The 24,175-nt window shown below is 37.5% G+C and overlaps 1 pseudogene; it reads right to left on the bottom strand.

The window, feature by feature from the left end:
- LOC110725407 overlaps positions 1-17,937 on the bottom strand; it is a 28,666-nt pseudogene extending 10,729 nt beyond the window's left edge.
- Between the last annotated feature and the right edge of the window lie 6,238 nt (positions 17,938-24,175).

Here is a 24,175-nt window from a genome sequence, read left to right on the forward strand (position 1 = left end):
AATTAGCTCTTTCAATCCTTGGATCAAGAGTGTTTCCTCGGATGAACTCTTTCAGTCCTCGGATCAAGAGTAATTAGCTCTTTCAATCCTTGGATCAAGAGTGTTGCCTCAGATAAACTCTTTCAGTCCTCGGATTAAGAGTAATTAGCTCTTTCAATCCTTGGATCAAGAGTGTTGCCTCAGATAAACTCTTTCAGTCCTCGGATCAAGAGTAATTAGCTCTTTCAATCCTTGGATCAAGAGTGTTGCCTCAGATAAACTCTTTTTATCCTCGGATTAAGAGTAAAACTCCTTCTATCCTCGGATCAAGAGTAAAACTCTTTCTATCCCCGGATCAAGAGTAATAAACTCTTTTTATCCTCGGATTAAGAGTAAAACTCTTTCTATCCTCGGATCAAGGGTAAACTCTTTCTATCCTCGGATCAAGAGTTATTAACTCTTTCAATCCTTGGATCAAGAGTGTTGTCTCGGATGAACTCTTTCAGTCCTCGGATCAAACCTTGGATCAAGAGTGTTGCCTCGGATGAACTCTTTTAGTCCTCGGATCAAGAGTAATTAGCTCTTTCAATCCTTGGATCAAGAGTGTTGCCTCGGATGAACTCTTTCAGTCCTCGGATCAAACCTTGGATCAAGAGTGTTGCCTCGGATGAACTGTTTCAATCCTCGGATCAAGAGTAATTAGCTCTTTCAATCCTTGGATCAAGAGTGTTGCCTCAGGTAAACTCTTTCAGTCCTCAGATCAAGAGTAATTAGCTCTTTCAATCCTTGGATCAAGAGTGTTGCCTCAGATAAACTCTTTCAGTCCTCGGATCAAGAGTAATTAACTCTTTCAATCCTTGGATCAAGAGTGTTGCCTTGGATGAACTCTTTCAGTCCTCGAATCAAACCTTGGATCAAGAGTGTTGCCTCGGTTGAACTCTTTCAGTCCTCGGATCAAGAGTAATTAACTCTTTCAATCCTTGGATCAAGAGTGTTGCCTCAGATGAACTCTTTCAGTCCTCGGATCAAGAGTAATTAACTCTTTCAATCCTTGGATCAAGAGTGTTGCCTCGGATGAACTCTTTCAGTCCTCGGATCAAGAGTAATAACTCTTACAATCCTCGGATCAAGAGTGTTGCCTTGCATAAACCTGAACAAATAAAGTCCTTCGACTCAATTTCTATGAACGAATTATTTGGGAAATTGAAACAAAACCCAACTCATTTTTTCAAATAGAATTGGGTCTCGGGGGCTAATTGTTTGGGTACTAAAATGGTCATACCCATTTTAGTCTTGGGTAACTCTACCCATATAAGCCCAAAGGCCATAAAAAAGGTATAAAAGGCCCCAAATAAGTCAAATACATCAATATGGCCTTCAACGGCCCACATATGTAATATTAGGGCTCATAAACCCACGTATGTACTCATATAAATATCCCTCAAAGGGCATAAGGTAAAGAGAGGTCACTCTTATCATCTAAGATGACCATACTCCTCCACTCTCTCCCCTAAACTCCTCTCAAAATATGCATTGTTTGGCAACTAACTTGGGCGTCGGAGGCTCCGCCCCGGGTTCAACCCCCGGGGCTCGGGGTTCATTTTGCAGGTCCATTCAAGGCCCAAATTCGAGGTTCTCAGACACCCCTCCAAGGCCCGGTTAGCTCATTTTCTGCCGAAATATATATATATATATATATATATGGAGTTTTTTCCTAGGTAGAATAATAATTTAATAACCAATTAATGAAGAGCGTTTAGATTAATTAAAAATAAAATATTATCTTTTGATATTAGTAATTTTATTTTAGTGTATACTCTGTTTACTAGAACATGAAATAGGTAACCAACTTATCTGATCATTAGTTAGATTAGGAAACAAACACTTATAATTATTTCCTAAGCACATACAACTTTCCTAAAATATATCCATATGGGGTTGGTTTTTTGAACCAAATTAGATTAGAAAATTTTCAATTCCGGTGCGATGTTTTATTTCAGTAATAGTGAATAGAAGTGATAAAGTGATTTTTTTTTTGTTTTTTTTTTCTTGTTAAAAAGGATATTCAATTACAAGTATATACTCCGTACTAGAGTGGGTGACCATTATGCTGATTTTAAAATCTCTTTATGCAAACTTAACCCTTCCCACAAAATAAATGCTAATATTAACTCTGATAGAGAATATCCATAGAATATTCTCATCTTAAGTTTAGGATATATTTTGTATAAGATTATTTTTGATATCTATACATATCTTATGTTACCTAATATGATTAGGTTTCTCATTGTAACCCTATAAATATTGATCAATGGAAATCAAGGAGTTTATATTATCTGACATGGTATCACAGCTTAGGTGAGATCTTGGGATCATATACAAAAATTCTCACCCTACCCACTGGCGTAAGTCTTTAGCAAAAAAATATTGAATTTTCTCTTAAAAAAAATAAAAATTATTGAATTCCAATTTTGCTTAATCCAAACCATTGAAACCAAAGGCTAACGAGTGTTAAATTAATTATAAAATTTCTAGCCACTCTATATCATTCTTTTAATAGTAATAGGCTAGCGAATAACACTATACATGCAAAGCATAAGATATTCAAAATGACTAATATTAAGCTTCAATTTTGTTGCAACCAAAATTAAATCAACAGAGTTAAAAGAGAATCCTAACAAAAAGAAACAAAAAACTCCATATCAAAGCAAAATACACGCGACATAATGAAAGATTCATTACTTCTATTTTCTTGAGGAGTAAATTCAACCTTAGCTTGTAATAACTTATGTACACTAACAGTGAGCTAGTTCGATCAATCAAGATCTATAATCTCAATCTTTGGAGAAGCACAACGCATAAACACATCAGAATCATCGGACTCCTCTTGGTTCATCATTGCAATGATAGGCTCGCAAATGCTCTCAAGTTCCTTCATCTTTTCCTCAAACTTGCTGGCTTCAGTAAGCATATAGTTCCAGTCTAACCATTGGGTTGTATTCTCTATAGCATCGTCTATCTTCCTCTTGCTCTTTCTCCCGAGCCTCTTCTTGAAGCTTCTCAAGGTGTCCACCATCTCGTAAATATAATTATCCAAGTTGTTCTTTGCTATAGCTGCCTTCTTGCGCTACTCATCCCGAGCTTTGAACTTTTTCGCTTCTTCCACCTTCCTATCAATCTCTTCCTTGGATAATTTCCCGCTATGTTCAGTTATGGTTAGGTGGCTCTTGTTTCCAGTGCCTACCTCCTCTGCCGCCAAAGTCAATATCCCATTCTCATTAATATTCATACACTCTTTAATCTTCGCTTTACGTGCAGGTGCTGGTGCTGGTGCAATGCCTTCAAGCAAGAAGCTACCTAAGAAGTTGTTATCCCTGACAATATATAGTTGTCTCACCCTCGTACACCATTATTTTCACTGAAGTTTGGTTGTCATTAACAGTAGTCCAACTCGACTCCTTCTTTGCAGGGATCGGTGTGTTTCGAGGGATCACAACTACCATCGTACCATTGTAATCCTTAAAACCAAGGGATAAGGGAGTAACATCCACAAGCACAGTGTTCTTACTGCTACTATCTACACCGGCCAACATAGCAGCATGAACAGCAGCACCATACGCAACAGCCTCATCTGGGTTAATGCCTTTGCAGAGCTCCTTCCCATTGAAAAATTCCTGCAACAATTTCTGAACTTTGGGGATCCGAGTAGACCCACCAACAAGGACAACATCATCAATATCATTCCTCTCCAATTTTGCATCCTTCAAACATTTTTCAACAGGGTCCAAACAATCCATGAACAAATCCTTGTTTAGTTTTTCAAACCGTGCACGACTGATGGTTGATGAGAAATCAAAACCCTCGAAGAGGCCATCAATCTCAATAGTAGTCTCTACAGTTGAAGAGAGGGCTCTCTTCGCCCTTTCACAAGCAGCTCTCAACCTTCCAAGTACCCGAGGATTTGCACTTATATCCTTGTCATGCTTCATTTTAAACTCTGTTACAAAGTGGTCCATCATTCTATTATCAAAATCTACTCCACCAAGGTGAGAATCACCAGACACTGCTCTTACTTCAAAGGCATCCTTCTTCACCGCGACTATAGACACATCAAAAGTTCCACCACCAAGATCAAAAACCAAAATATTCCTTGAAGCAGCATCAGTACAGCAATTAAGCTTCTTTTTCAGACCATAAGCAATAGCAACAGCTGTTGGTTCGTTAAGAATGCACATGACATTGAGTCCAGCTATGATTCCGGCATCTTTTGTTGCCTGACGTTGGGAATTATTGAAGTAGGCAGGAACAGTGGTGACAGCATTCTTCACTACTAAATCAAGATATGCTTCTGCAATGTCTTTCATCTTTGCAAGAATCATAGAAGATATCTCCTCAGCAGCAAATAGCCTCTCTTCATCCTCATAGGTTACCGAAATCATAGGCTTTTTGTCATTGGCACCATCAGGAGCAGCAACAACTAAGAATGGCCAGAGTTTCATGTCTTTTTGCACATTTTCATCTTTGAATCTTCTACCTATAAGCCTCTTTGCATCTGCCATCAATGCAAATATTAATTTTCACTAAGATGTATCTAAAGCACAATTACAAATATAAACCAAAAACATTTTAAAGTACTTGATCATTATCACAAACTTTTATGTCTTTTTAATCTACTCCCTTTGTCTCTCAAAGTTCTTCTAATCCTACTTTGACTTTTTTTGCATAAAAAAATTCTAAACTAGACACGGACTTTAAAAGACGGAGGGAGTAACATTTTGTACCACATAATTAGAAATTAAATCAAATAGGAATGAGAACAAATCTCAACGCAGCCATGATAATCAAAAGATTAGTTTAGTCCAAAATCGATTACAAAATGATTGGAATTAAGACCATAAAATTGAAATTATGTAGGGCCTGTTCATATTTACTTATTTTCAGTTCAGTTCAGCTCCAATCAGTTCAGTTCAGTTCAGTTTCAATCAGTTCAGTTCAGTTTAATTTAGTTCAGTTCAGCTCTTAATTTCCCTCTGTCATAAAATATTCATTTCAGCTTAGTTCAGTTCAGTTCCAATTAGTTCAGTTCAGTTCAGCTCCAATTAGTTCAGTTCAGCTCATTTCAGTAAATATGAACAGGCCCGTGAGCAACTTTCATGTAAGGGTTGTAACCACTTATCATAGAATTATAACTAATTATCCAGGAAAAAAAAAGGTTCCAACAGCTGTTCTTTTATGCTTTACAGTACAAAAGTAATTTCATGATTGATTTTCTATGGAATTTCATATTCCTTATTTATTAATTAGTTTACCCTAAAGATTATTGAAAATTAACACCCAAGAACAGAAGGTAACAAAATTAACATACAATAGTAAAATACAGAGTAATTACATACAATTCAAAAAATAAAATCTTTTTTTTTTAATCTTTAACAAAGCACACATTTCATAATAAAAAGACATATAAATGAACAAAAATTAAAAGAACATACAGTTTGTTTCTGTCTGGATCTGATTTCCCAAGAGCACGAGCCCAAGATCCTGATACTCCTATCGGCAAGCTGAGAACCTACACAGTGAAGAGAAGTTAGCTAACTCCGGGGTGATCCGGGGATAACCACTTCGATGGTAAAGTTAGAAAGTGTTTAAGAAGAAAGGAAGATAAGTATGAGAGAGAAAGTAGAGAGAGAGAGAGAGTAATTAATGCCCTCATTAATGAAGTCTTACCTACTATTTATAATGATCTTCCTTGACAGGTGGCTCTCAACCATGTAAAGCTTCTTGAGCCAAGTTTCAAGTTTATGTTGCCATGTGTCAAGTACTGACAGGCCGATATGTCTGCCTTGTGGAACATATCAGCTTATTTACCAGCTGAACTAGATTAAGGCCCATATTACAAAAGATGTCAGCCCGTTTCACATATCTTCCCATACAACTAGTCCCCCAAGTGAGGACGTTAGTTTATTTAGGCGACGTTCTCACTTTTAACTATTTAAATTATGATATGTTCAGGCTTTCATTTCTTGCACTTTGTCGAGCACTTTAAAGAGATTATGAACTGGAATATCTAGGATGTTATCTCCAAAATTTTAATTGAGAATATTATTATGTTCTTCTTGTACGTATAGAATTAAAAAGTGTTAGTAGATAAAGTCTACTTTAATAAATATCGGGAGCAGAAAAAACTCCGTTTTTCCTTCCCAAGTGACCTTGTATGCTTATAGAAGAAAAGGTCTACTAAAATAAATATCGGGAGCGGAAAAAACTCCGTTTTTCCTTCCCAAGTGACCTTGTATGCTTATAGAAGAAAAGGTCTACTTTAATAAATATCGGGAGCGGAAAAAACTCCGTTTTTCCTCCCCCAAGTGACCTTGTATGCTTATAGCGGACAAGGTCTACTTTAATAAATACCGGGAGCGGAAAAAACTCCGTTTCCCCCCCCCCCCTAAGTGACCTTGTATGCTTATAGCAGACAAGGTCTACTTTAGTAAATACCGGGAGTGGAAAAAATTCCGTTTTTCCTCCCCCAAGTGACCTTGTATGCTTATAGCGGACAAGGTCTACTTTAATAAATACCGGGAGCGGAAAAAACTTCGTTTTCCCCCCCAAGTGACCTTGTATGCTTATAGCAGACAAGGTCTACTTTAATAAATACCGGGAGCGGAAAAAACTCCGTTTCCCCCCCCCCCCCAGTGACCTTGTATGCTTATAGCAGACAAGGTCTACTTTAATAAATATTAGGGGCAGAAAAAACTCTGTTTTCCCCCCTAAGTGACCTTGTATGCTTACAGCAGACAAGGTCTACTTTAATAAATATTAGGGGCGGAAAAAACTCCGTTTCCCCCCCCCCAAGTGACCTTGTATGCTTACAGCAAACAAGGTCTACCTTAATAAATATTAGGGAGAGACTTTATGCTGACTTGTTGAGTTATTTAGTTTTATAAAATATCGCCGGAATCTATTAAGTGGAAGTTGAGGGGTAACATTTTATTTGGGCGGGAAAATGTAGGTTATGCAGGTTATGAGACACGTGTTCTTTATCCTACCGTTTCTTTTTGAACTGTTACTCTCATTTCGTCCGTTGGATCTCTGAACCGCCTTTCACTTCAACCCTCTCCTCAACTTCCCCTTTTTTGAATCAAAAATACATTCTCCCCTTTTTTTTTAGATTTATCTTTTCTTCTTCCCTAAATACTCTTATTGAGTGATCATCCTTTGGTTTTTATCAGTCACTTGCTAACAAATTTTCAGAGTCTTTTAGCATTCTGCTTCTTTGCGCCAGTAACACAGAACATCCTTTTCGTCGTTTGTCGCTTTTTTTCGTCTCTCCCGCATTCACTATTTACCGAAGGTATTCTCAAACTCTAATTTTTATTTTGCATGTTATTTTTGCTTGCTCGATTTTTGGGCTATTATTAATATTAGGTTATAAAAAATGTCTGAAAATAGCAAAGAGGAAGATTTGCCTAACCTTAGCAATGCTAGGCGTCGTTTAATTAGACAGTCTTTAGGCAAAGATGTCGGTAAGGATCAGGGTAATTCATCATCTTTATCCGACAACATTGACTACCCTTTCGAACTCCTAACCTCTGAGGAGCAAAGGCGTGCTTACATTCGCCATAAGGTTATTGCTTTTTGTGAACAGTACATAAATCCAAACAACCCTAATATCCCTGCCGATACTGAAATTCTGGACGTTGAGCCTGTTAGTGTCCGTTATCATTTACGCAGCTTTGTCGAGGATCAGCATTTTGACCAGTACGACTCTAACGTTGGCAATATAGGTGTAAGCACTATGCCGAGAGTAAAGCGTGATGTTGCTGCTGCTGAGGAAGCTGAGTCTAGTAGAAAACCCGGTTAGACTCAAGTTGTAAGCTCTTCTGAATCGGGTGATAAGGAAGTTCCTTCAAGCCCACAAGCGGATCAATCGTCACCTGTGCATGAATCCGCCGTTAACTCTGTTGAAGGTCGGTGATGATGAGACTGAGGCTGACAGTGACAACACCGATAGTAGGGACAATGTTATTAACTTAACCGCTGAGGTTATCCAGGAGGAGAGTCTGGACGAAGGGTACAATTCCGAGGCAGATGATGCGGAATTCCGACAACCTCTTGTCCTGGCTGATGACGGCAAAGTTGCTAAGGCAAAGGTAAATGAAACCTTTAGGAAGACGGCACTTGGAAAAGATTATTGCTGTAAAGCCAAAATTTTTTACAACCTTCCAGATGAATATGAATTTGCTATCCCTCCGTCTGGATCTTCAGTCCTAGACTGTCCGGCAGGTTGCGTTGCCGTTTACGCAAAACATTTTGATTTCGGACTTCGTCTTCCTCTCCATCCTTTCATTTTTAAAATATTAAGGGCTTGGAACGTTTGTTTAGTGCAGTTATTTCCTCCCACTATCCGTGCCGTTATTGCAACGGTGTGGGTCATGTTATATAGAAATTATCCATTGACTCTTAATGCATTTAGACGATTGATCACCTTAAAAAGAGATGGTCAGTCGGAAGGATGGTGGTCCTTGTATACCCAACCTCGTAAATACACCGTCCACCCTAAGTTATCAAGCTATAAAGGCTGGCAAGGCAAGTTTTTCTTCATGTCCGTTCCTGATGATTTTCCACTTAGGAGAACATTTTTCCCACCTCACCCACGGTTTGATACTATTCCCGAGAGAGATCTCGGTAAACATGAACGCAGGGCGGTTAACCATTTTGATATTTTGGAATCTGATAACGGTGACGGTAAAGTCCGTCTAACCCCCAAGGTGTGGGTGCCGAATGTGAGTTATATTCTCGGCAACGCACCTCTATCACGCGTCGGTCTCTACTGGACTGACCTCCATGGTATTAATTTATTTATATCTAATACCTTCGCATTTCACTCTCTTTTTATTTCGGAATTACCGTCGTATTCTTCTTTTATTTAGTTTAACATTTTTATTTATCAATATTTTAGGTATCGACAAGTTGGATAACAAACAGCTCGGGTTGTTTGCTAACGGCAACAGAGTTATCAGACGCTGCCCAAAAGCCTCCAAACCCTCTTACGACACCCTTGCTACTTATTGTAGTCGCGCTCCTACCGTCAGTGCTAAAAGAAGGGCTGAAAAGATGGCTGATGACAACACAAAGAGAAGAAAGTTATCCTCTCTTGCAAATCGGCGTGGTGGCGGTGTTAGAGTTAACAGCCCTAGGCGATCTGATGGTGCTACTGCCAAGACAAACTAGGCCAAGGACAAGGAATTGCCCCCTTCCCCAAAGATTCAGGACAAAACGGTGGTTCAAAGTACTGTACCCTCCGTCAAAAGGGTGACGGATGGGGTGGAGATTGAGGATCTTACCAACACACCCGAAACTCCTCCTGCTCAGCCCCCCACTTCCGGTCAACTAATAACTCAATCTATTCCTACTGCCGCTGGTGGTTCCGATACCAGCGTTCCGGGTCTCGTTTATCGAGATAGGAAATGGATTGAACGCCCTAACGGGAGATTTCCTGAAGAGGTTCTTAAAGGGTTTACTGCCTTGCTGGTCATTTGGAAGACCGTTGGCAGCCCACTATTGACGCATGCCGGAATGAGTCAATGATCACAGATGACCCAATGCAGGGTGGGACTCTTGGATATCGGCTGCTGAGTAACCTTACCCTTCCAATGGATAGGCCTGCTGGTGCTATCGGTCCTCTTGCCGCTCTACATATGCATAATATGATGAAGGTATGTACCGAAATCATTGCGTTTGTTACTTTTGTTTATATATACTCATCACTTTCATCTGTGCCTTTCGTGTAATTTTATTTCTTATTACACGTTTATTAATACAATCCTAACTTGCACCTATCTTGCCCTTATTTAGGCTGTTATGTCTGGTACTGAGCTCGTAGAGATGTATCGATATTATCAAGAAAAACATCATCAATCCTCTACCGGTCAGAATGCACTGAAAACAGCCTTAGATAATGCTAACAAGGCCTTAAAGAAGCTGAAGGAAATTAAGGCAAAAGATGACCTTGAGACGACTGCTCTTAGGACCAAAGCTAATAAAGTCAAAAGTCTTGAGCTAGAGATTCAACAGCTTAAGACTTAAATTGCTGAGAAAAATCAGGCCATCGAACGCCTCCCTACCCTTGAGAAGGATCTCAATGATGCTAAGGTTTGCATTAGCAACCTTGAAAAAAAAGTTCGAGGGTTGAGGCCGACAAACCTGCAGTCCGACAGAGAGCAGTTAGTCGTTACCTGGCTTCTGGGGAATTCTGCAGTCGGCTTCAAGATCGTTTTGACGGTGGATGGACTGTAGCGCAAAGGTGTATTGTCCATGCCGCTGGTTGGAAGAAAGAAGATTGGGCTGAAGTTGAAAAGGCTTTTAACGAGGAAGCTTTCAAGATCCCTTCAGGCTTTGAAGAGCAACAATTTTCAGACGAAGACCTTTTCAATCTGAGCCCAGCGGTGACGACGACATCAAGGATCCTAGCATACTAAACTCCCCAACTCTCGAAGATACACAAGCTTGAAGGGGCGGGCAGTCATCACCGACATCTTCCTGTGGTTCTAGCATAATTGGGCCTTATCAGCTATAGCCTAACAAATGTAAATTTCTACTTTTGTTCAGAACTGTTTTTGACAATGCTGTTTCATCGGCATATACCCTTTTTGGGGTGATGCCTGTCGATTGTCATCTTTAACTATTATGAACACTCATTTGCACCTTTAACTATTATGCTATGTTAATTATTCACGTCTTACTATCTTTGTTAAAAAGTAAATGTTTGAATTTCAATAAAAAGGCTGTTTTTTGCAAAATTCTACTTATCATGCTTTTATCCTATCTCATTTCTTACTATCTCATGCTGTTTTTGCTAAATTCTACTTATCATGCTTTTATCCTATCTCATTTCTTACTATCTCGCCCCTGCCCCCTTGTGCGTATAACAACCATTTAACAACTTCCAACAACATCCAACATAGTAATATCAGCATTATAGTAGTACCAGCAATTACCATTTAAAGACTATTAGTATACGATATCTAACTCTTTACTCCCCCTAGTATGCATATTTCCTATAGGAATTATGTATACTAGGAAATGATACGCGTTGCTGGTTCAGAGTACAACATCGGTCACCTACTGCTATGATTTTTCAGCCAGTTAGGTACCCTCTCGGCGATCACTTTCTGAGCTACGCCTCACATTGGCGTATACCCGAATTGATTTTGCCGGTATTATATTTTGAACCAGCAACCTCGTGAGTTAATGTATACAACTGATCAGGCTGTAGGTTCATTAACTTCACGGAAGCGGTTTTGAGCTGTCCGTCCCATTTAACGATGTACTGTTAAATGGAGGATGCCTATTTTCAACACATGTCATCTGAATATTTTTTCATTCATCACTGACATCTTCTATTGATATCAGATTCATATCATTGAAAAGGTTTATACATTTCTATACATAGTACTTCTTTAGCACCGCTGAGTTCCACACATTTTTTAGCGGTGCTCCATCCATAGTCTCAAGATAAAATGATCCCTGGATGACTACATCTCTAATCCGATAAGGTCCTTCCCAACTTGTTGTTAGCTTTCCAACTTCGTTTCCCTTTCCTGTTGCCGCTGTTCTCCGTAGAACCAGATCACCTTTGTTTAACGGCCGATAAGATACTCTCTTATTTTATGCCCTTGACATTCTTTCCTTGTATGCGGCCGATTTAATTGCCGCTTTCTCTCTTACTTCTGGCAAAAAGTCCAACTGTTGACGCAACAACAAATCATTCTGATCTTCACAATAGTGTTGGACTCTAAATGTCGGCAATCCTACTTCTGCCGGTATCACTGCCTCTGTTCCAAATACCAAAGTGTAGGGCGATTCACCTGTTGCTTCTCTTATCGTGGTCCTGTTTGCCCACAGTATTTCCGGTATTAAATCTGCCCATAAACCCTTTGCATCCTCAATCTTCTTTTTAATTGCCATTATGATTTGCTTATTTGCTGCCTCTGCCTAACCGTTAGACTGCGGATGGCATACTGCTGCATAAGCAAACTTCACTTTGTACATCGTCAAAAGATCTTTGACTGGCTTACAATCAAACTGGGTTCCATGATCAAAAACCATTGCCATTGGCAGCCCAAATCTCGTGAAAATATTTTCCATATGAACTTCTTCACCTCCGATGCCGTTATCTTTGCTACCGGTTCTGCCTCAATCCATTTCGTAAAGTAATCTATCCCCACTAACAGAAATTTCCTTCTACCCGTGGCTGATGGAAACGGTCCAACTATATCCATCCCCCACTGTGTAAAAGGGATCGGATTTAATATCGGCGTCAGATCATTTGGAGGCAGGTTGATAGCCGGGGCGAATTTTTGGCACTTTTCACACTTTTTCACATAAGCTACAGCATCTGCATTCATTGTCGGCCAGTAATACTCCCTTCTCATTGCTTCCCTGGACAGAGCTCTTGCACCGAGATGGTTACCACAATTGCCCTCATGTAATTCTTCGATCAACCTTGCAGATTCAAATTAAAGTCCGTTATGCATCTCTGTAACGGCAATGAAAACCCCCTTTTGTACAACTGACCCTGGTGCATGACAAACCAAACACTGTCCTTTCGCAGCTTTTTTGATTCTCCCTTATCGATCGGCAGTGCCCCATGAAGAAGGTATGCCAATATTTTATCATACCATTGAGAGCCGTTATCAATACACAACACTTCTTCTGTCACTTCGTCTATGCTCTTTTGCTTTAAGACTTCTACCATGACTGTTCTCTCCAGGTCATTAAAGCTCGAGCTTGCCAACCTTGCCAAGGCGTCTGCCTGAGCATTTTTCACTCTCGGTACCAATTTAATTTCAAAATATTGCAACTGCGCCGCTAACTGCCTCACCTTCTCCAGGTATCTCACCATAACTGGCTCTCTTATCTCATATTCCCCACTATACTGGCTTGATACTAACTGGGAATCAGTTGTTAAAACTAACCGTTTTGCCTCTACTGCTATTGAAAACTGAATCCCAGCTATTGCAGCTTCATACTCGGCCTCATTGTTTGTAGCTTTGAATTTAAACTTCATGACATATTCAAATATCTTCCCATCTGGCGCTGTTTCACAATTCCGGCCCCTGCCCCCGTTGCTGTGGCCGAACTATCAACTGATACCTGCCATGTTCCCAACTCCTCTTCTTCATCAGTGTATGTCGTCTCAACAATAAAATTCGACAATGCCTAGGCTTTGATTGACGTTCTAGGCCTGTAACTTATTTCATACCCCGATAACTCTACTGCCCACGCTAGCAATCTGCCTGAAGTATCCATTTTATGCAACGACTTTTCCAACGGATGATTTGTTAATACATCTATCGGATGAGCATCAAAATAAGGCCTTAACTTTCTGGCTGCTATCACCACCGCTAGTGCCATTTTTTCTATTACTGGATATCTACGTTCAGCCAAATTCAACACATGGCTAACAAAGTATATTGGCATCTGTTGCTTCTTCCTCTCCACCAGTAGAACGACTGCCACTATTTTTGGTGATGCCGAGATGTATAACTGCAACAATTCTCCTTTCTCAGGCCTGGCTACTGTTGGAAGAGATCTAAGATGATTTCTTACCACTTCTAGTGCATCACCCTGTTCTTTTCCCCACTCAAATGTCTTATTCTTCCGTAACACCATGAAGAACGGAAGTGCTTTATTAGCCGATTTACTGATGAATCTAGTTAACCCCGCCATTCTGCGAGTCAACCTCTGTATATCACGAATGGTTTTCGGTCGTTTCATCTGAAGTACCGCATTCACATTATCTGGATTTGCATCTATTCCTCGTTCACTAACCATAAAGCCCAAAACTTTCCCTATCTGACCCCAAACACACACTTCTCTGGGTTCAACTTCATCTGATATTTTCGCAGCGTCTCAAATGTTTCTGTCAAATCTGCTATATGATCTTTTTTCTCCTTACTTTTCACTATCTTATCATCCACATACACCTCAACATTTCGGCCCTTCTGCTTCTCAAATATCTTATCCACCAACTTCTGATACGTCGCTCCTGCATTCTTCAGCCCAAACGACATTGCCTTGTAACAATATACACCAGCATCTGTTATAAAAGTTGTTTTGGCCCTGTCGGCCTTGTGCAGGCTGACTTGATGATAACCCGAGAACGCATCTAAGAAACTCAGCATAGCATGAACAGAGGTTGAGTCTACTAGCCTATCTATTCGAGGAAATGGGTAGCAATCCTTGGGGCAGACCTTATTAAAATCTGTAAAATCTACACACATCCGCCACTTCCCTGTTGGCTTTCTCACCATCACTACATTCCATCCATTTCGAATACGTGCAAGGCTCAATGAACCCTGCCGCTAAGAGCTTGTTTACCTCGGCCTGAATTGCCTCTATCTTTTCTGTTGAAAAGTTGCGCTTCTTTTGCCTTATCGGCCTGAATTTTCTATCCACATTCAACTTGTGCTCCATCACTTCCGGATGTATTCCCGGCATTTCACTTGGTGAAAATGCGAAAACATCTGCATTCTCACGCAACAAGCTTATCAGGTGGCATCTTGTATCTACATCCATATCGGCCCCAACTCTTACTGTTCTACTCGGATCACCTGGTTGCAGCTCAACCTGAACAGTCTCTCCTCTTGGTAACGGCCTTGGGGTCCCCTCCGGCCTCGTATCAAAATTCCTCATTGTTAAGTCTTGAACTGTTGGCTCACCTTCCCTTACCGGGTTGCATGGCACCGGACCACTGCCAACTGGATTTTTTAAAGCAGTCACATAGCAAGACTTTGACATCGCCTGACCTCCGTACACCTTTTCTACAGCTCCCAAATTCGATACATAAGCTATCGCCAGATGGTAAGTTGACACGACGGCCTGCATATCGTGTATTATCGGTCTGCCGATAATTGCGTTGTAGGCTGATTTAACATCTACCACCAGAAATTCTGCCATCACATCCCTTGCTTGTGGCCCATCTCCCAGCTTAACTGGTAGCACTATGCTTCCTTGTGGTCTTACTATAGACCCATTAAACCCAATGACCGGGTATGATACCGGCTTCAGGTATTGTCTCCCTATATTCATCTCATTAAAAGCTTGCACAAATAACACATTTGCTGAACTACCACCATCCACAAGCACTCTTTTGATGTCAGCCCCATTTATCTTAGTTATCAAGACTAATGGATCATCATGAGGGAACACTACACCCCTTGCATCTTCTTCGGTGAACACTATTTCAGGTATTGTAGCTGGCCGAGGACGATTGTCCACATCTAAGGCGCACACCAGATGACGGTGCTCAGCCAAATGCTTCTTTGCTCCACTAACTGTTCCTCCATGTATCGGCCCCCCTGTTATCACATCTACTCCTCTTCCAGTAGATAACGGCGGCAGCCCTACATCTCCTTGTCGGACTACTCCTCCTTGCACCCTTTTTGGCCTTGCCTCTATTTGTTGTCTCTCAATCGGCTGAGCCGATTGCTGATTCCTGCCTGTATTCAGCCGGTATTGTGACAAATGTCCCTTCCTTATCAGCTCTTCAATGTTATCTTTCAGCTGCGTACATTCCTCTGTGTAATGACCCACATCTCTATGAAACATGCAATATTTCTTCACATCCCTTGGCCTTTCCTTCATTGGAATCGGCCTTGACCACCCTTCTCTATTCTAATTCAGCAAATAAATTGCTGCTCTCGGTGTATTCAAAGGAGTATAGGAACTGTATCTCATTGGTGGCCTTGACGCCCTTGAATCTGCCGGTTTCCCCCCCCCCCTCCTAGGGCAGAGGCTCTCGGCCTTCCACTTCCCGACGATGTTCCTTCGTGCTGACTTTGCCCTCTTCCGACAATTACATTTCTGCTACTTGTCTTCATCAACTCTTCACTTTTAATGTAGTCATGGGCTTTGTTAAATGCTGCTGCCAATGTTGACAAATTTTTTCTTGCGAGGTAACGCTTGAAATCAGAATCAACCAAGCCATTCATCAAAGCCATTACAGCTATCTCTTGCTGCAGTTTTGGGATTGTATTTGCCTCATTATTAAATCGTCTAATAAAATCCCTCAAAGACTCATCTGGCCTCTGTTCTATTGCCATCAATTCTCCAGAGGTTCTCTGCCGCACACTATTGCTGACATATTGACCCACAAACATCTCGGTCAGTCTCTCAAAACTATCCACTATTCCAACTCCAAGGTTATTAAACCAATCGGCCGCAGCCCCAATCAAGGTAGTCGGAAAGACCTTACACCATACTACATCTGAGTTGGTATACAACATCATGTGGCCCTCATAGGATGTTATGAACCTGCCCGGGTCCCCCCTCCCGTCATACCTACAAGTCGGCATTTTTACCTTCTCCATCGGCTGGTTTAAAATATGCTGCGCAAACGGAGATGCCCTTAACTGAACTACAGTTCGCATTGTCTGCCCATCTACCTGCAAACTTCTCTGTTGTTGGGTCCTTGTACTAACAGTGCAACTTGAGGATTGTTCAACTCGCCGTGACATAGTGTGCGTTCTTAACGGCGACTCACTTCGGGGTCTCCCGGGTGAGTTTGTTAATCGGTCATGTTGTTCTTCCTGATTAATGTGCGGTGTTTCCCTTTCGGCCCGAGCGGTCTCCCTTTCAGCCTGTGCCGTCTCGGCCTCCTTCCTTTTCTTACTCATAGCATTCATCACCCTTGCTGCCAATTCTAGCTCATCCGGCGTGAATTCTGCCATAGGATCCTCTGCCTCTCCTCCACCCCTAGGGGGTGTTAACGGCATATGAAACTGGTTATCCCCCAAAGTATGAGTTTCATCTTCTATCTCTATCTGAGGTTGTTCTATCGGCTGATTTACTACTTTTCTTGTCACCGGTGTTTCACTATTTCCGACCATAGTTGATACTATCCTATGTGTGAGGTTCTTAGGCAATAGAAGTGATCAATGCCCCTCCTTCTAGCGCCAAATTGTTTCTGTCTGGATATGATCTCCCAAGAGCACGAGCCCGAGATCCTGATACTCCTATCGGCAAGCTGAGAACCTACATAGTGAAGAAAAGTTAGCTAACCCCGGGGTGATCCGGGGATAACCACTCCGATGGTAAAGTTAGAAAGTGTTTAAGAAGAAAGGAAGATAAGTATGAGAGAGAAAGTAGAGAGAGAGAGAGTAATTAATGCCCTCATTAATGAGGTCTTACCTACTATTTATAATGATCTTCCTTGACAGGTGGCTCTCAACCATGTAAAGCTTCTTGAGCCAAGTTTCTGTTGCCATGTGTCAAGTACTGACAGGCCGATATGTCTGCCTTGTGGAACATATCAGCTTATTTACCAGCTGAACTAGATTAAGGCCCATATTACAAAAGATGTCAGCTCGTTTCACATATCTTCCCATACACAGTTAGATTGATATTTTCTTCATGTAAAGAGTGAATTTCAATGCATAACTTTCGACAATTATCTTTATTACTCTGTATCACTAATAGATTCAAAAGATACGGAGTACTCCATATATATTTTCGAAGTATTTAACATGATTTTTTAAGTAGATAACTACATAAATGTAAATTTCAAATAGATGATGGATTATGAGAAAGAACATTTCACATCATAATCCCATCTATAATCTAACATTCGATTAATTACTTTCAATTATTTTACCACAGTTAACAAAATAACACAAAATATTAATGACAATAATACAGAGAAAAAAGGATGAAGAACAAACCAAAGATGGTGTTAGCAGGATTCATAGCCACCTGATTCTTAGCACCCTCACCAATTAGACGTTCGTTTTGATTGAAAGAAACCCAAGACGGTGTCGTACGGTTGCCTAAGTCGTTCGCGATGATCTCAACACGGTCGTGTTGAGGTTGCCATTCTCCTACACACGATTATGTTGTCCCGAGATCAATTCCAATTGCTGGCCATAATTCTTTACTCTTTTTCTCTGTTTTAGACTTCATTTTCTCAAGATGAGAGATTTTCTTTAGTTTTTTTTTTTTTTTTTTTTTTTTTTTGAATAGAAATTTTCTTTAGTTAGAAATTAGAATAGAGGGAGAAGGTGTATAATGAAGCCGGTGAAGGGATATTTCAATTTTGGATAGAGTGGAGGACTTTAAGCCTACTGATTTTTTTGAGTCAGTTTATTTATTGAATATACGCTAAACATATTCTTCCAAAATTTAAGAAAATAATCGTAAAATAATGGAAGATTTCTATTTTCTAACCATATCTTATATAAATTCCTATATAAGTAATTACTCGTACTTTTTAATGTACTAGGTTAGTTCCCGTGCCTGGCACGAAAACTTTCAATAATCATTTTTAAACTATCTTTATAATTTATAATCAAACAAAATAAAATCTAAAAATATAGTTGACAAATTTTGATCAAAATAAGGGATTACAGGTATAAAATGTGTAAAAAGTTATCAAACTTATGTTAAGAATGTCTTTTTTATAGCTATAAAAATATTTTGCGTTAAAGATATGTCAATTTTTTTATTTTAAGTAATTATATTGTATAAATTTAGAGAGCTATATTTGTATAAGATTTGTTTCTTAAAAAATAAAAAAAAAATAAAAAGCTAAGGACACACCAGGAGATGACATGTGTCATTACTGGTGTGTCTTTTAGTATATATTATTGATTATTGATTGATTGATTGATTATTGATAATAATTATTTATAATAAAATAAATCAAGATTATATATCTTTCAACATTTTATCTAGAAACAAATATATCTTTTAATTTAACATAATTGGTCTTGTAAAAAAAAAAAAAAAAAAAAAAAAAAAAAAAAAAAAAAAAAAAAACTTAACATAATTGGTGAATGAAATACTATCAAATGTGAAATTTTTTAAAAAAAAAACAACATAAATACGCCATCAGTGTTTAAAAGAGAAGAAAGCTGATTTCGATTAAAAAAAAAAGAAATCTATAATAAAAAATACAACAAATCTTGCGTGAACTTGGTCTACAATAATATTATTATGGACTTAAAGTTTATACACATGTAACTGACATTATATTCAACATAGTGACCCCTAATTATGTTATAGTAACCTTATTTTTAACGTAGTAATCTTATTTAAAACATTTGTGACCTTTAATATTATTATGAATTTTTATTCAAAAAAAAATATATTATTATAAATTTAAAGTACGAAATTATGTTGAATAATAACCTAATTTTAACATTATGATCTTTATTATTCATATTGACCATTATATTAAAAATTTCATTAAAAAAGTTAAGATGTTATAGTTGTTATAATGTCACACTAACTTTTATTTCAACATAATAACCTTTATTTTAATATAGTGACCTTTTTTTTATTAATAAAACAATCATATTGTCTCTAATGTTAGTGGTGCAAAATAAATTAGTGTGGACCAGGTCCATTTAAGAATTTGTATAAAAAATATACTCTGTAATATGGAGTCATGAAAGCAATTAGTAGTATATGCACCATGGTGCACCTAGAACTAGATGCACAACATCTATAATTTTGAACATTTTAGTAAAAAATATTGAACATTTTTTTAAAAAAATGAACATTTAGTAAAAAAAATATGAACACGTCACAAAAACTAAACATAAACATGCAATTTTTATGTTCATATTTTATAAAGAAATGATCATTTGAATACAGTAAATGTTCAGTTTATATTAAAAAAAACTATTGAATTATTACGAGTCAGACAAACTTCTTTCAAAATTTTGTCTGACTCGTAATAATTCAAAATTTGCGATTGTTCAAATTTTTTTACTAAACGTTCAAAATTTGTTATTGTTCATATTTTTTGTACTAAATGTTCAAAGTTATAGGCGTAGTGCATTGCAATTGTTCAGATTTTTTTTACTAAATGTTCAAAATTTGCTTTGTTCAGATTTTTTACTATATGTTCAAAATTTGCGATTGTTTAGATTTTTTAACTAAATGTTCAAAAGTATAGGCGTGGTGTATTGCGTTTGTTCAAATTTTTAACTAAATATTCAAAATTTGCGATGTTCATATGTTTTTATTACATGTTCAAAATTTACAATTGTTCAGATTTATTTTACTAAATGTTCAAAAGTATAGGCGTGGTGCACCTAGAAACATGGTACATCTTAAATTTTGCGGTCGTAAAAGATGAAAAATAATATCTAGATTTGGGATGAAATACAAAATAGGTTATTATGTTAGTATAAAGATCATAAGAGGTTATTTTTTATAAAAATAAATGTGTTTTATAATGGTCAGTCAACCTATCTATCTATATATCATATAACTAATATATAAAACTAAACTTTTAGCCAGGCCACGACGTTGCAACACTTGGTGTTCTAACTTTTCGCCAAGTGTCGCGCCACGTTGGAGCGATTCAAATAGACTTCATAAGATAAAAAAAAATGTTGAATAAAAAAAATTAGTTTAAAGTGTTAAACATCTATTTATAATATATACTAATCGGTTAAAATAATATACTTCACAACTAAAAGAATTTTATTACTACATAGACCTGTCAATTAAGGTTGAGTCATGAATCATCTCAGATTGGGTCACTTTAGGCTACGAGTCAACAAATGTTCAACCCTTGCCCAAAGTTTTGGGTTTGGGTCAACCCAACGGGCTTTGAACATTTATCTTATTTAATTTATTAATTGTTTATTTTTTTAATGTATTAAATCGAACATTTCCACCAATATTAGTATTAATCATTACAGGTGCCTACTAGATAGCAAATCGTCACAAAAGCACATCAATAAACTAATTTTTTATCCAATGGTATATTTTAAATTTTTTATCTTTAATCAATAAACAACCCGGGCATCGCACGGGCACAAAACTAGTTATACTAAAAGATAAGCAAATCAATGTGAGGATGACAAATGTTAATCTCTCATTGGCTTATCTTATGTATAAAATATATCTATATAACTACTGTTTACATATTCAAGCATGCATAAGATTTTCATGATTTCCTAACATAAATATTTATTTAATTTTTTACAATAAAATGTATACTTTTCCATACTACAAATAATCCATAACGTCTTTCAAATCTTTATTTATAGACAAGTTAAAAAATAATTAATTGAAGCAATATGATTAAAGTGGCATGATTAAGGAAAAAAATATTTCGTATTTTGAAAGGCTTATATTGTTTTTTGATGCAAATTAAATAAAATCAATAGAATTTAATTTGACATCAATTAAACTAATTTTTGTGGTTTTCACATTTTTGCCTTTTGTTTTCCCAAAAAAAATGGAAAAAACAAAAACCGTAATGAATGAGTAAGGGCTTGTTTGGCATCATTTTTGGTTTTTAGTTTCCTTTTTTTTTAAAAAACCAAAAACCAAAAATAGGAAACAAGAAAAAGGTATTTCCACTTTTCTGTTGTCATTTTTCAAATTTATTATAATTTTAATATGTGTAGGGAATATTTCAAGCCTTTAATCCCACTAGCTTGAACCCCACTGTGATCATACACTAAAGTACGGTGGCGTCCAAAAGGGAAGAAGATAGAGCAAAAGAGTCGCCAACAAGTTTTTTAGGAACTTGTAAACCGTTCACGAGGTGAAGGTTACACCCCTTAACGATCCAAGAGATCGTCAACTCCATAAGGTCATGAAGCAAATAAGGGTTCGGGGATGAAGGTACAAATCCAACCTAAAAGAGATTGAACCTGCCCTAATAATAGGCCTCTACTTTATTCTGCTCGTATTCATGTGCGCTTTTTAACTAACATGCAATCAATAGATTAACCCTAAACCTGTTTATCTATGTTGGTTGAGTATTAATGCACAAATAAACTGTTATTGGCGATCACTTGAATTTATAATCACAATCAACCCTAACAAGATTATTAATTATCTTATTAAGCGTGATTACATTACAAATTCCCTTTAAACATGCATAAAGGCGTGATCAAGCAATAAATAATAAACATCAAGCAACAATAATAATCATAAATAAAATAATCATTATCAAAATATTCATAATCATCATAAATTATAACAATTATAATCATAATCATGTTCATGTTAATATTAAAGCATAATAAAAATAGCAAGATCCTAGGCATGATACTAACAAGATTAATAACAAACCCTAGCATTTCACTAAGCAATAAAAATCAAATCTTTAACCCTAACATGATACTAGCAATCATAAATATTAGGAAGAGAATAAGAAGCATCATAACAATCATATTTAATATTAAAAATAACCTAAACATGATACTAAGAATCATAATAACAATTTAAACATGATTTCTGCATCATAATATCAATTAATCAATTAAAATACTTACTTTGATGCCTCGTACCTCTTTATAATAACAAAATACACACGTTAGTAACTTCAAGGAAAATAATAAACAAAACAATTAAATTAAATAATTGAAATAGAGATTGGGACCAAACCTTCAAAACTTAAAACCTTTCACGTCTTGGGCAATGGTAACTTCGAATATGGCTAGGTGTTTCTAGATCTTGCAAATGCGGAATTTTGTATAAGAAAAACCAAGTTTTGAAGAAAGATGAATGAAAGAGATGAACGATTAACTGAAAATTAAAAGAATGCTAAAGAATGAAAACTGATTGAAGGTGAATAACTTGCGAATGAAGAGAATTGGTGAATGATAGATGTAGATGATGAATGAAAACGGAGTTTTTAATACGATATTTATAGAGAAAATCAGCCAAAAAAGATAAATTAACAAAACAGAGTCTGAACCTCAGGAAACAGAGCTGGCGCCAACCCTGGCTAGCTGGCGCCAGGCACCAGCACTAGTGTCAGGCGCCAAGGCCTGGGGTTGGACGCCAAGCTTGAGTTCAATGCGTTTTCGAAAATCCGATAAGTTTACCGTACTGGAGGATAAAATAATATAATTTCTTCGAAAATGCTATTTGATTTTAATTAAAACTCTGAAAAGTCAACAAAGTCAACTTATCAATGTTAATTGAATTAGGAATGAAAAGAACCTTCTAGAAGATTCTAGAAGACTAAAACTATTCCTAATTGCATTAGGAATGATAAATCATATTAGCCCCCCCCCTAGATCATTGGGCCGCATATAAAGCTCAAACCGGGCCCAGTTTAGTAAATTGGTCATAACTTCCTCAATATTCATCGGAATTGGGCATATAATATATCGTTGGAAAGGTCTTTGCAAGCCCCATCCAACTACACCACTATTGGACCCATATCATGGACCAAACAAACTGGATTGGCTGTTTTCTTAAAATAAAGTTTTCAAAAACAGAGAGAAGAGAAAAGAAATTAAAACTTTCCGCAACACTAGACCTTTCCACACTTTCGTTTCATTCAATTATGATTCGACGTGAAAGATACTCATCACCGGGTTTGATTTTGGGGAGACACAAATGGGTGTCTACAATATGTTTAAATAATTTTTTATTCATTATGGGACATATATCATATACTTTTAAAAAACAAAAAAACAAAAAATAGAAAACCACATCAATCCCAAACGAACCCTAAATTTTAAGTTTTATATTGAGGATGCCAATTTTTGGTAGCAAAATTTAATGAAATATGAATTTAAGGTAGTAATTATAAAAAAAAAAAAAAAAAAAGGTAGTAATTATAAAAAAGAGGTATTTTTATGGTAGTAAAAAATATACTTAATAAAAAGTAGGAAGGTTATTATTATGCAAGACATCATAGATTGATGATAAGATTTTTATTATTGTTGATGATTTATAAAGCTATTATTGATTCATATGATCGATAATAATTTTTTTTTTTTTTTTAAAAGTCTGAGATCTTTGCACCCGCCGGAGATGGCTGAAGACTACCCACCTGGATTAAAGCGTGTTGTACTTCATAATAGTGGGATGAATGTAATTCCAACGGTTATTCTGGTTGATGGATCTTGACATAAGCACACTCATAGATCAGGGATGGGTTGGGCAGGGGTTGGTGCCCAAAGAGTTGTGATTCGGGGGATCAGGGACAACGGCAAGGGGGAGCTAGCAGTGGTTTGGCCCAATCTGCTCTACATGTGGAGATGAACGCCTGCCTACAAAGTCTACACTGGGCGGTAGCAAAGTCATTGCCAGTAGTTACTATATACACGGACTCAGCGTCTATGATTCAACTACTGAGGAATACACAGGTAAGTGATATTGGTCTTCGTTGGACGACATATCGAATTCGACAACTGAGCACATGTTTTGATTG

The sequence above is a fragment of the Chenopodium quinoa genome, unplaced genomic scaffold (assembly GCF_001683475.1).
Source record: "Chenopodium quinoa cultivar QQ74 unplaced genomic scaffold, ASM168347v1, whole genome shotgun sequence".
Classification (NCBI taxonomy): domain Eukaryota; kingdom Viridiplantae; phylum Streptophyta; class Magnoliopsida; order Caryophyllales; family Amaranthaceae; genus Chenopodium; species Chenopodium quinoa.